We start from the raw sequence: 14,107 nt of genomic DNA on the forward strand, positions 1-14,107 counted from the left end.
TATTGTTAATCCTCCTTCAATTGACTTTATATTTGTATTTTCTGCACAGAAACATTGCTCTCCTTTCCAGGATTTAAGTAGTCTCTGGATTGGGCAGCTAGGTTGTTCATCTTCTGCCATTTCCAAATTTAGAGGCTTCCAACCAATTGTTTTTATTTATTCAAAAATATACTTTGTTCATAAAACCTCTGAAGCAAAAACATTACAAATACATTTAAAATTGTCATAATGGTAAAGTACGATAACAAATACCTTTCCTCCAGAGATCCAGATTCACTCTTGAGGTGCTTTGATTCAATAATGAGGACATGATATTAATTTTAATATTTTCATTCCAATTATTTTCAAACTATTTACATTGGTCATGTTGCACCCTGTGGTACTTCAATACAGTTATTTACATTTAGTGTTAATCACCCAGACGGAATTGCTGGCAGATGCACAAAGGGAGGGGTTCTGTTTGCCCTACATGCACTGTGCATTCCCCTCTTGTGCAGGGCATAACACATTTAACTAAACACAGAGAACTTGGACAAAAACTGATGAGAAACAAACCAGATTGGGAGGTAACCTCGGTGTGGGTTCAGATGCCTGCAGAGAATAGGAAAGGAATATAAATCATCGTGTGAATCACAGACTTCATCGGCCCGTCGAGTCTGCACCGACGCATGATAGAACCTGACCTGCCTAACTCATCCCATTGCCCAGCACTTGGCCCATAGCCTTGAATGTTATGACGTGCCAATTGAGGGCGGCACGTGGCACAGCGGTTAGCACTGCTGCCTATGGCGCTGAGGACCCGGGTTCGTATCCTGGCCCTAGGTCACTGTCTGTGTGGAAATGGCACCTTCTCCCTGTGTCTGCTTGGGTTTCACCCCCACAACCCAAAGATGTGCAGGTTAGGTGGATTGGCCGTGCTAAATTGCCCCTTAATTAGTAAAAAAAAAATTGGGTACTCAAAATTTTTTTTAAAATTATGATGTGCTAAGTGATCATCCAGGTACTTTTTAAAGGATGTAAGGAAACCTGCCTTCATCATCCTCCCTCCTCCCCCCAACCCCCCGCACGACGTGCATTCCAGACCGTCACCACTCTCTGGGTAAAAAAGGTTTTCCTCAAATCCCTCCTTAATCTCCCATGCCTCACTTTGAACTTGTGTCCCATCGTATTTGACCTTTCAACTAAGGGGAACAGCTGCTCCCTCTCCACCCTGTCCATGCCCCTCATAATCTTGCACACCTTGATCAAGTCGCCCCTCAGTCTTATCTGCTCCGGCGAAAACAATCCAAGCTTATCCAACCTCTCTTCATGACTTAGATTTTCCATCCCATCCTGGTGAACATCCTTTGCATCCCCTCCAGTGCAATCACATCCTCACTATAATGTGGCGACCAGAATTTCACCCAGTACTCTAGCTGTGGCCTCATCAAAGTTCTACCCAACTCCGACATGGCATCCCTGCTTTCGTAATCTATGCCTCGATTGATAAAGGCAAGTGTCCCATATGCCTTTTTCACCACCCAAGTAACCGGGCCTTCTGCCTTCAGAGATCTATGGACAAACACTCCAAGGTCCCTTTGTTCCTCGGAACTTCCCAGTGTCAGGCCATTCATTGAATACTTCCTTGTCAAATTACTACTTCCACAGTGTAAAATGCACACTTTCAGGGTTAAATTCCCTCTTCCACTTTTCTGCCCATTTGATCATCCTGTCGATATCTTCCTACAACTCAAGACACTCAACCTCATTGTTTACCACCCGGCCAATCTCTGTGTCATCCACAAACTTACTGATCCTACCCCCCACATAGTCATCGATGTCATTTATATAAATAACAAACAATAGGGGACCCAGCACAGATTCCTGTAGTACGCCACTGGTCACTGGCTTCCAGACACCAAAGCAGCCGTCTGTCATCACCTTCTGTGCTACAGCTAAGCCATTTTGAATCCACCTCATCAAGTTACCCTGTATCCCATGTGCATTTGCCTTCTTTATAAGCCTCCCATGTGGGATATTGTCAAAGGCTTTGCTGAAATCCATGTAAACTACATCAACTGCACTACCCTCATCGACACACCTAGTCACATGCTTGAAAAAAAATCAATCAAAGTTTTTAGGCATGATCTCCCTCTGACAAAGTCATGCTGACTATTCCTGATCAAACCTTGCCTCTCTAAGTGGAGATAGATTCTCTCCTTCAGAATTTTTCCCCATAGTTTCCCTACTGCTGACATGGGACTCACTGATCTGTAATTCCCTGGCTTACCTCTACAACCTTTCTTAAATAGTGGGACCACATTAGCTGTTCTCCAGTACTCTGGCACCTCTCCAGTGATCAGAGAGAAATAAAAAATTTGGGTCAGAGCCCCTGCAATCTCCGTTCTTGTCCCTGTACCTTCCTGGGACACAATTCATCCAGACCTGGAGACTTGCCCACTTTAAGCCTGCGAACGCCTCCAATACCTTAACACTTCCAATGGCAATATGCTCAAGAACCTCATAATCTCTGCCCCTGAGTTCCATATCTACCTTCTCATTCCCTTGGGTGAAGACAAATGTGCAGTATTTGTCCAACTCCCTGCCAATGTCCTCTGCCTCTATCCGTGGCGAATTTCCCCTTTGGTCCCCGATGGGCCTACACTTTCCCTGGTTATCCTCTTCCCATTGATTTACATGTAGAAAATCTTGAGATTTTCCCTATTTTTACCAACCAGAACTTTCTGATATCCACTCTTTGCTCTCCTCCTCACATTCCGATATCCACTCTGTACTTTCTGTAATCCCTTCATGCCTCCATTGATTTGCTCCCCTTTGTTCTTGCTCGGAGCCTCTCTTTTCCTTCTCATCATATCCAGGATGTCTCTGGTCATCCATGGTTCTCTTTTTTACTCCTTCCTATTACCCTAGAGGGAACATGTTGGGGCTGCACCCACCCCACTTCCTGTTTGAACACCCCCCCACTGCTCTCCTGTAGATTTCCCCACAAGACTGAACCAAGGGGAAGAAAAGCAAAGGAAAAAACGGTAGGGAGTGAAATGCAGGGGACCACACTCACCAGGGAAAACACTGTAAGGAAAGAATAAAGGAAAAGGAAGGGAAACTGTGATGTAGCTATGTAAATTGTCAAACCCAATGTTGTGCAAAAAGTTCTCGTTTCACTTCTTATATATTCTCTTGTTTAACTCCCACTGTTTGTTCATATTTACATTTGTTTTGTATACCAAAACTCAATAAAAAAACACTTAAAAAGAGATTTCCCCACAACTTACTCTTTCCAGTCTAGTTGGCCAGACCCTACCTTATTTTACGAAAACCAACTCTGCCCCAACCCAAAACCTTTTTTTTGCAACTTGTCTATTTCATTGTCCTGAACAATAATAATCACTTATTGTCACAAATAGGCTTCAATGAAGTTACTGTGAAAAGCCCCTAGTCGCCACAGTCCAGCACCTGTTTGGGGAGGCCGGCACGGGAATTGAACCCGCGCTGCTGGTATTGTTCTGCATCACAAGCCAGCTGTTTAGCCCACTGTGCTAAACTAGCCCTGAAGTTAACACATTTAAATTGTAACATGTTGTGATTGCTATCACCAAAATGCTCCTCCACCAACACATAAATGCTCCCCCACCAACACATCAACCACCTGTCTGGCTTCATTCCCCAGAATTAGGTCCAGCCTCTTGTTGGACCCTCTACATATTGAGCAAACAGATTCTCCTGTATACATTTTCAGAACTCCTCTCCATCTAAGCCCTTAACATGATGACTATCCCATTTAATGTTGGAAAAGTTGAAAACACCCAAAATAATTATACTATTATTATTTTTACACGCCTCTGCGAATTGCGCACATATTTGCTCTTCAATTTCCCGCTGACTATCTGGGGGTCTATAATAAACACCTCATAATGTGGCTGTCCCTTTTTTACTCCTAAGCTCTTCCCACAAAGCTTCATTTTATGCCCCTTCCAAGATATCATCCCTCCTTACGCAGTAACTGACTCCTTAACTAATAATGCAATGCCTCCTCCTCTTTTACTCCCTGCACTGTCTTGCCTGAAGATTCTATATCCAGGGATGTTGAGCTGACAATCCTGCCCCTCCCTCAACCATGTCTCCATCGTGGCTACTCTATCACAATTCCATCTGTCAATCTTTGCCCTTAACTCATCTGTTTTACCCGTAATACCTCTGATAGGGTTAAGGAAAATCCCAAGGCTTTTTACACTTACATAAAAAGCAAGAGGGTAGCCAGGGAAAGGGTTGGCCCACTGAAGGATAGGCAAGGGAATCTATGTGTGGAGCCAGAGGAAATGGGCGAGGTACTAAATGAATACTTTGCATCAGTATTCACCAAAGAGAAGGAATTGGTAGATGTTGAGTCTGGAGAAGGGGGTGTAGATAGCCTGGGTCACATTGTGATCCAAAAAGACGAGGTGTTGGGTGTCTTAAAAAATATTAAGGTAGATAAGTCCCCAGGGCCGGATGGGATCTACCCCAGAATACTGAAGGAGGCTGGAGAGGAAATTGCTGAGGCCTTGACAGAAATCTTTGGATCCTCGCTGTCTTCAGGGGATGTCCCGGAGGACTGGAGAATAGCCAATGTTGTTCCTCTGTTTAAGAAGGGTGGCAGGGATAATCCCGGGAACTACAGGCCGGTGAGCCTTACTTCAGTGGTAGGGAAATTACTGGAGAGAATTCTTCGAGACAGGATCTACTCCCATTTGGAAGCAAATGGACGTATTAGTGAGAGGCAGCACGGTTTTGTGAAGGGGAGGTCGTGTCTCACTAACTTGATAGAGTTTTTCGAGGAGGTCACTAAGATGATTGATGCAGGTAGGGCAGTAGATGTTGTCTATATGGACTTCAGTAAGGCCTTTGACAAGGTCCCTCATGGTAGACTAGTACAAAAGGTGAAGTCACACGGGATCAGGGGTGAACTGGCAAGGTGGATACAGAACTGGCTAGGCCATAGAAGGCAGAGGGTAGCAATGGAGGGATGCTTTTCTAATTGGAGGGCTGTGACCAGTGGTGTTCCACAGGGATCAGTGCTGGGACCTTTGCTCTTTGTAGTATATATAAATGATTTGGAGGAAAATGTAACTGGTCTGATTAGTAAGTTTGCAGACGACACAAAGGTTGGTGGAATTGCGGATAGCGATGAGGACTGTCTGAAGATACAGCAGGATTTAGATTGTCTGGAGACTTGGGCGGAGAGATGGCAGATGGAGTTTAACCTGGACAAATGTGAGGTAATGCATTTTGGAAGGGCTAATGCAGGTAGGGAATATACAGTGAATGGTAGAACCCTCAAGAGTATTGAAAGTCAAAGAGATCTAGGAGTACAGGTCCACAGATCACTGAAAGGGGCTGCACAGGTGGAGAAGGTAGTCAAGAAGGCATACGGCATGCTTGCCTTCATTGGCCGGGGCATTGAGTATAAGAATTGGCAAGTCATGTTGCAGCTGTATAGAACCTTAGTTAGGCCACACTTGGAGTATAGTGTTCAATTCTGGTCGCCACACTACCAGAAGGATGTGGAGGCTTTAGAGAGGGTGCAGAAGAGATTTACCAGAATGTTGCCTGGTATGGAGGGCATAAGCTATGAGGAGCGATTGAATAAACTCGGTTTGTTCTCACTGGAACGAAGGAGGTTGAGGGGCGACCTGATAGAGGTATACAAAATTATGAGGGGCATAGACAGAGTGGATAGTCAGAGGCTTTTCCCCAGGGTAGAGGGGTCAATTACTAGGGGGCATAGGTTTAAGGTGAGAGGGGCAAAGTTTAGAGTAGATGTACGAGGCAAGTTTTTTACGCAGAGGGTAGTGGGTGCCTGGAACTCACTACCGGAGGAGGTAGTGGAGGCAGGGACGATAGGGACATTTAAGGGGCATCTTGACAAATATATGAATAGAATGGGAATAGAAGGATACGGACCCAGGAAGTGTAGAAGATTGTAGTTTAGTCGGGCAGTCTGGTCGGCACGGGCTTGGAGGGCGGAAGGGCCTGTTCCTGTGCTGTACATTTCTTTGTTCTTTGTTGTTCTTTGATATTAAAGTAGAGGCCATCCAGCTTTGTCTGACTCCCTTGAAATGAAAAATGAAATGAAAATCACTTATTGTCACACGTAGGCTTCAAATGACCTTACTGTGAAAAGCCCCTAGTCGCCACTGCCACTGCAACTTACTACCACTGTATTCCCTCTGACTTGATTGCTTTTCTGTGCTATGCTGTGCCCCTATTGTGCTAACAGTCTGCGTCCCCTCCCCCTGCCAAATTATTTTAAACTCCTCCCAACAGCACTAGAAAACCTACCAGCAAGGATGATAGTCCCGCTCTGGTTCAGTTGTAGACCATCCCACTTGGACAGATCCCACCTTTCCCAGAAATGGTCCCAGTGGTCCAGAAATCTAAAACTCTCCCTCCTGCACCAACTCTGAAGCCACGCTTTCATCTGTGCGATTCTCCTATTCCTGTACTCACTAGCACGTGGCACTGGGAGTAACACAGAGATTACAACTCTAGAGGTCCTGCTTTAGTATACTGCCTAACTACCTGAATTCCTGATGCAAGACCTCATCCCTCTTTCTACCTATGTCATTAGTACCAGCATGAACCATGACCTCGGCCTTATCACCCTCCCCCTTCAGGATGCCCTGCAGCAATTCAGTGACATGAGTAAATATTCTGGATGATCCTTTTACAGTGCAGCATGTTGGCTGAACCAATAGGAAGTTTGGTTGAACTCTGTAGACAATTCCATAATTCCACATTCCAGTCGGGAAGCTGCATTGGCAGACTATGTGGATCAGAAAATCGTATTTAGATTTATTGTCACATGCACCGAGGTACAGTCAAAAGTTTTGTTCTCCGTGCAGTCCAGGCAAGTCATTCCATACATGAAAAACATAGAACATGCAATAAATACACAATGTAAATACATACACACAGACACCGGGTGAAGCATACGGAGTGTTGTACTATTGAGCGGAAAAGATACGTAGAGAATATCCTTGTGTCCAACCGGGCAGCACGATAGCACAGTAGTTAGCACTGTTGCTTCACAGGTCCAGGATCCCAGGTTCAATTCCCGGCTTGGGTCATTTTCTGTGTGGAGTTTGCACGTTCTCCCCGTGTCTGCGAAGGTTTCCTCGGGTGCTCGGGTTTCCTCACACAAGTCCTGCAAGGCATGCTGTTAGGTAAGTTAGAAATTCTGAATTCTCCCTCCGTGCACCCAAACAGGTGACTGGGGGCTTTTCACAGCAACTTCATTGCAGTGTCAATGCAAGCCTACTTGTGACAATAAAGATTTTAAAAAACCTAAAAATAAAAATTATAGGGCCCACCCGCAATGCTCCGCCTCTGATGGGCTGAGTTCCAGGTGGTGCGGGCCACGTGTGGTCTCAGCTGCCGTGAGTCTGGTGTGGCGGCTGCGGAGGGAGAGAGAGGGCTTGCGGACAGTGTCCAGCACCGCCATAATCCGCCGAGGGCCGTGCCACTGACTGGGGGGCTTCTGCCAGGGCTGGGGGGAGTAGTGGGGGTGGCCAGGAGGTGAATTGTGGGGCCGGGGTGGATGGGTACACGGTCCAGCGCAACCAGCACGGTCAGCGAAGAAATTGCTATATGCGTGTCAGAATTGATACAAGAAATAATAAAAGGCTTCTCAAGCATTATAACAGCTCGGGTCAAGGTAGAAACCAGCAGGCAAGGGGTTAAAATGTTTAACCTTAAAGAAAGCCACATACACTCAGGATAATTCAATCATCCTAAAGGCCATTAGAATAAGGATGGGGACCCACCTAACAGAAAGCATGGCTCCAGCCTGTCTGTACGGGATTCATTGTCCAGCCCAGTGCAAGGGATTGAAACACATTAACACCCCATCCAGAAATTCATGGGTATAGGAACAGAATCCAGGAGATTGTAAAGAAGCATTGTATTAGCTCATCGTTTTCCCATTAAAGAGACCAGGAAATATGTATGCTGATCAGCTTGTATTGTTCCGACCGAATTGACATCAATTGCCAATTTGTAAATCTGAAAGAACCTTAAATATATATGCATGTAATTCTGACTATGAGCAGAACAGATTCTTGTGAGCTGGAAACAGCAGCAGCTCCTGTTTCTCCTGTGTGCACACAGCAATTCCGAATAAACACAACTTTTACAACTCCACGCGGTCAAGAACAGACTCTGAGCTTTACTTCCCTCCAATACTTGGCGTACTCGAGGCAGGATATCAGCACAGGACTACCGGCGACTATGTGGCTCCAAATCGGGTGAGTGTCTTTTATCTACCACCCATAGTTAGGGAGCGATTTCACGTTAGTCATTGGCTGGCCTTAAGTTGCGATTCCAAACAACGAAACGGGGGAAGAGTCTGACCGCGTGAGGTGGAGTAAAAATCGTTGGGGGAAACCGGGGTGTGGGATCGGGTAGTTAAGTTAAGGAAAACTTGTTAAGAAACTTGCTTTGGAGATTGAACTGCCCGGAAATAAGTAAAAACCCGTAGGACGAAATACCACAGGACAAAGAGTTAGAAGGATCTCACCTTGTGTGAGAAAGGAGTAGCCGTAGGAGTAACCGCGAGAGGGCAGAGCTGCGGAGGATGAACCCCTCAGGAGTGGTGTGTGTGTGTGTGAGAGTGAACGGCAGAGAATGCCGGATCCGCTAAAACAGGCAGCAAGAGCAAGATAGATGGTGACCCGAGGGATCGATCGTATAGATGATTGTAACCCACAATAGTAAGTTAATTGCAAAGATGAGGGAGAAAGGATAAAACCCAGATGCACCCACGGCTGAGCAGAAGGCCTGGTGGGCAGGCCAAACCAAGAATAAATATGAGAAGGGGGTAATAATTGCGACTGGGATTTTAAGGAACCTAGGGAGTCAAGAATTGCAGGAGGCAAGAGTAGCAGCTGTAAGACGTGCTCAGGAAGGGGACAGGAAGAAAACACAGGGCAGGTTTGTGGGGCCTGTGACCCCCACCGCACCACGTGTCATGGAGGAGAGTGACTACGGGGATGATTGGGACAGTTTTGAGGAGGGAATGTACGAGGTTTATGCATTCTCCCCTCCTTATGAGGAAAAGGATGAACCATTGCCTGTAGCCCCATTGCGTGTAGTGAGGAAAACAGTGGATGGGCAAATCACTGAGCAGCATATCCAAACACCTTTCACAGATGGGGAAAAGCAAATGATCCTGAATGAACTGCCCTCTCTAAAACGACAAGACGATAACGGTCCTTTTTGGGATAAACTGGACGAATTACGGGAGGTTCATGGGTTAACCAACAATGATATCCATTTTTTGTTAAGGGCAAAGATTCCCGCACCAGTATGGGCAAGCATGGGCAGCACGGTAGCATAGTGGTTAGCACAATGGCTTCACAGCTCCAGGGTCCCAGGTTCGATCCCCGGCTTGGGTCACTGTCTGTGCGGAGTCTGCACGTTCTCCCCGTGTCTACGTGGGTTTCCTCCGGGTGCTCCGGTTTCCTCCCACAGTCCAAAGATGTGCAGGGGTAGGTGGATTGGCCGTGCTAAATTGCCCTTAGTGTCTGAAGAAATAAGGCAAGGTGGGGTTACGGGGATAGGAGGAAGTGTGGGGATAGGGTGGGGGTGTGGGCTTAGGTGGGGTGCTCTTTCCAAAGGCTGGTGCAGACTCGATGGGCCGAATGGCCTCCTTCTGCACTGTAAATTCTGTGAAACCATATAGGGATAGCACATGGGTCACGCAGAGGGGTGGGGGAAACAAGGACGCCCGCTTTGCAACCTTTAGAACGGCAGTGCGAACTGCCCGAGGGAACGGGAGCCCAAATTGGACGTTGTTCACATTACTTAAACAGGGACCAAAGGAAAGGGTTGAGGATTATGCAGAGAAGAAATTTGAGGCGTTTTAGCATCATTCAGGGACAGTAGCCCCCAGCAGAGATGATGAAATCTTTTTTTAAATGTTAACGGATGGAATGGGTCCCCACCTGACTAGGATCGTAGATATGGGACTTCCGATAGGGAACGACTTTAATCAGGTTTTAGCATGGGCTATGAAGGCAGAGGCTAATTTAGAAAAGGGCTCCAGGCTGAGCTCTATCGGAACATTAGAAGGAGGAAGGCAGTGCTACACATGCGAAAAGGAAGGGCATTTCGCAAGGGAGTGTAGAAGCAAGAAAGAACCTAAGCAGGGACTCCTGAGGTGTGTGAATTGCAGGAGAACAGGAACAGGAAAATTGCTGGGCAAAGGGAGGGGACAAGGAAGGTCAGGGACCCAAAGCCATAAAGGACAGTGGAGGGTCGAGTGCCCCAGGATCGGTAATACAGGTTTCAGCCGAGGATCTGACAAAAATGTGCAGCGCCCTAAAACAATTAAAAAAGATAATGGAGGGATAGATTGGGAGATATGTCTTTTGAGTTTAAAAAAAAAGAGCTAAATTAACATTTCAGAAATGGTTTGAATTATCGTCTGACTGCTAATGTAAAAGAAATTGTGAAATTATTGGTTTTAAGGAATATAAGGTTAAGGAGCAGGATAAGCTGTAAAGCAATTGTTCGAGTGGGAGTGTGGTGATTCGGGGGTAATGGAATTAGCCCCTGTGGCTTCAGAAGGGTTTAAACTTACTTAATATTTTTGTGAGAGAATTGACCTTTGCTTCGAGTTTTACTCACAGTTTTGAAGAAGAATGGAGACCACTGTCCGTTACATTAAGTTTTCTTTGCAAATTCAAATTTTTATTGTTCAGTTTGTTGAGATGAATGAAAGTATAATGCTTTGAATTCCTTTCGTTTGAGTGGAGATCTCGGGGGATGAATGAGTGTGTGTGTGTTTAATAAGAATTTGTGAATTTCCTTTGGTGTTTCTAGTTTTTTAAATGTTGTATTTTGCAAAATGAAGTTTCACATCAGTTGGGAGTTATAAATGAGATTTAAGTTGTGATTTAAAAGGGGGATTAAGTCAGATTTAATAAAATTTTAAAGTTCTTTAGAAAACCAATAATAATGATCAACATTGTGGAAGTTTCTTGGAACACAATTCTCGGGAAGTAAATCAAAATCAAAATCAAACTGTACAAATTGGAATTTGTAAATGATTCGATTGAACTCGGCATAGTCTTGGGTGCTTTTAGCTCAAAATAAAGAACAAAGGAATCTAAATTGAAATGCAAAGACTAGGTATTTGAAACGACTACACGATGACATCAATAAGTTCCATCCCCCCATCAGACTCACCATGGTCTACTCTCCAAAATCGGTTGCATCCTTGGACACACTCATCTCCATCAAGGACGGTCAGCTCAGCACTTCGCTTTACCGCAAACCCACGGATAACCTCATGATGCTCCACTTCTCCAACTTCCACCCTAAACACATTAAAGGAGCCGTCCACTATGGACAAGCCCTCCGTCTACACAGGATCTGCTCAGACAAGGAGGAGTGTAACAGACATCTACAGACGGTGAAAGATGCACTCGTATGAACGGGATATGGCGCTCGACTCATCGATCGACAGTTCCAACGCGCCACAGCAAAAAACCGCACCGACCTCCTCAGAAGGCAAACATGGGACACAACCGACAGAGTACCCATCGTCGTCCAGTACTTCCCTGGACCGGAGAAACCACAACATCTTCTTTGCAGCCTTCAACATGTCATCAATGAAGACGAACATCTTTCCAAGGTCATCCCCACACCCCCACTACTTGCCTTCAAACAACCGCGCAAACTCAAAAAAAACATTGATTGCAGCAAACTGCCTAGCCTTCAGAACAGCGACCATGGCACCACACAACCCTGTCATGGCAATCTCTGCAAGACGTGCCAGATCATCGACATGGGTACCACCATTACATGTGAGAACACCACCCTCCAGGTATGCGGTACATACTCGTGCGACTCGGCCAATGTTATCAACCTCATACGCTGTAGGAAAGGATGTCCTGAAGCGTGGTACATTGGCGAGACCATGCAGACCCGTTGTTCAGCACTCCTTGGTGCAGCTCTGGGAATGTCCATCTGGATTCTGTGCTCCAGTCTCAGAGAGAGCCACTTGAACCCAGAACCTTCCCACTTTGTTTCAAAAGCTGTTTTTAAGGCAAGTGAGGCCAAAACCCACTTGCACATGATTGGCTGAAATACAAACTCATGGATTGGGGAGGTGTGGGGTAAAATCTTTAGCTGGGCCCGTCCATCAGGAAATGATGGATAGTGTTTGATGCCCTGCTCAATTTTATTCTATATTGTATTCACGGACTTGCAAATCCAGCTGTGTTTTAAATGGGAAACCCATTTCATTGCATCAGTTGGTCTCAAGGCAAGACTAAAATAACCCTCCCTTAAAATAGAAATGAAAAATGACCCCCCCTCAAACAGAAATGCATTGCAATGAAAAATGAAATGAAAATCGCTTATTGTCACAAGTAGGTTTCAAATGAAGTTACTGTGAAAAGCCCCTAGTCGCCACATTGCGGCGCCTGTTCAGGGAGGCTGGTACAGGAATTGAACCCGCGCTGCTGGCCTGCCTTGGTCTGCTTTAAAAGCCAGCTATTTAGCCCTGTGCTAAACCAGCAATGAAACACTCAGAAATCTGACTCATGTACAAGTATCTAAACGAAAAAAGGGGAAATAAAACCATTAATTTTACTTCTTGATAACTTGGTTTCACTCCAAGTGACTTTGATAGATTTGATTGGGAGCAGATAATGGAGTAATGATAATCTCACTGGACCAGTAATCCAAAGGCCCAGTTAATACTAAGTGGACATGTGTTCAACTCCTACTGGTTGAATTGAAGTTGTATTACTAATTCTGGGACTGAAAGATAATCTCATCGTCAGCACGGCTGAGACCATCATCGATTGTTGTAAAAACCCATGTTTTTCCGAGCTCCTTTCAGGAAGGAAATCTGCCGTCTCCACCTGGTCTGGCCAACATGTGGCTCCATCCCCACAGCAATAAGGTTGACTCTGAACTGCCCTCTGAAATGGCCAAGCAAGCCCCTCAGTTCAAGGGCAATTAGGGAATGGTCAACAAATGCTGGCCTTGTCAGAGATACTTACATCTGAAAAATAAGTCCAACTGATGATCTCCACCTCTGTTATTGCACATAATAAATCAACAGAGAGCAGGGAAGAGAATCCTTAGCATCCGTTTTAATGGGAATATATTTGTAAATATTTATTTATGGGATGTGGGAGTCGCTGGTTAGGTCAAATTTATTGCACATTCCTAGTTACCCTTCAGAAGGTGGTGGTGAGCTTCCTCTTGAACCGTTGCAGTCATAGAATTAAAGAATCTACACTGCAGAAGGAGGCCAATTGGCCCATCGAGTCTGCACTAGCCCTTGGAAAGAGCACCCTACTTAAGCCCATGCCTCTTTCGTATCCCTGAAACCCAGTAACCCCACCTAACCTTTTGGACACTAAGGGCAATTTAGCATGGCCAATCCACATAACCTGCACATCTTTGGACTATGAGAGGAAACCGGAGCACCCGGAGGAAACCCACACAGACACTGGGAGAATGTGCAGACTCCACACAGACAGTAACCCGAGGCTGGAATTGAACCTGGATCCCTGGAGCTGTGAGGCAGCATTGCTAACCACTGTGCCACCATGCCGTCCTCAAAGTGTGGGTACACGCACTGTGTTGTTAAGGAGGGAGTTCCAGGATGTTGCCCCAGTGACAGTGGAGGAACGGTGTTATATTTCCAACTCAGGGGGGTGAGCGACGTGGAGGGAATTCTCCAGGTGGTGGGGTTCCCAGGTATCTGCTTCTCTTGTCCTTCTAGATGATAATGGTCATGGGTTTGGAACGTTCTGGCTAAGGAACCTTGGTGATTTCCTGCAGTGCATCTGAGGGTACACAAGACTGCCACTGTTCTTCGGTGGGGGTGGGTTTGAATGTTTCTGGAAGAGGAGCAATCAAATGGGCTGCATTGTCCTGGATGATGTTGAGCTTTATGAGTGTTGTCAGAGCAGCACTCATCCAAGCAAGTGAAGAGTGTTCCATTATACTCCTGACTTGTGCCTTGTAGATGGTGGACAGCCTTTGGAGGGTCATGAGGTGAATCCGCAGGATTCCTAGCCTTTGCTCTGCCCTGGTAGCCACAGTA

The sequence above is a fragment of the Scyliorhinus torazame genome, chromosome 1 (genome assembly GCF_047496885.1).
Source record: "Scyliorhinus torazame isolate Kashiwa2021f chromosome 1, sScyTor2.1, whole genome shotgun sequence".
Classification (NCBI taxonomy): Eukaryota; Metazoa; Chordata; class Chondrichthyes; order Carcharhiniformes; family Scyliorhinidae; genus Scyliorhinus; species Scyliorhinus torazame.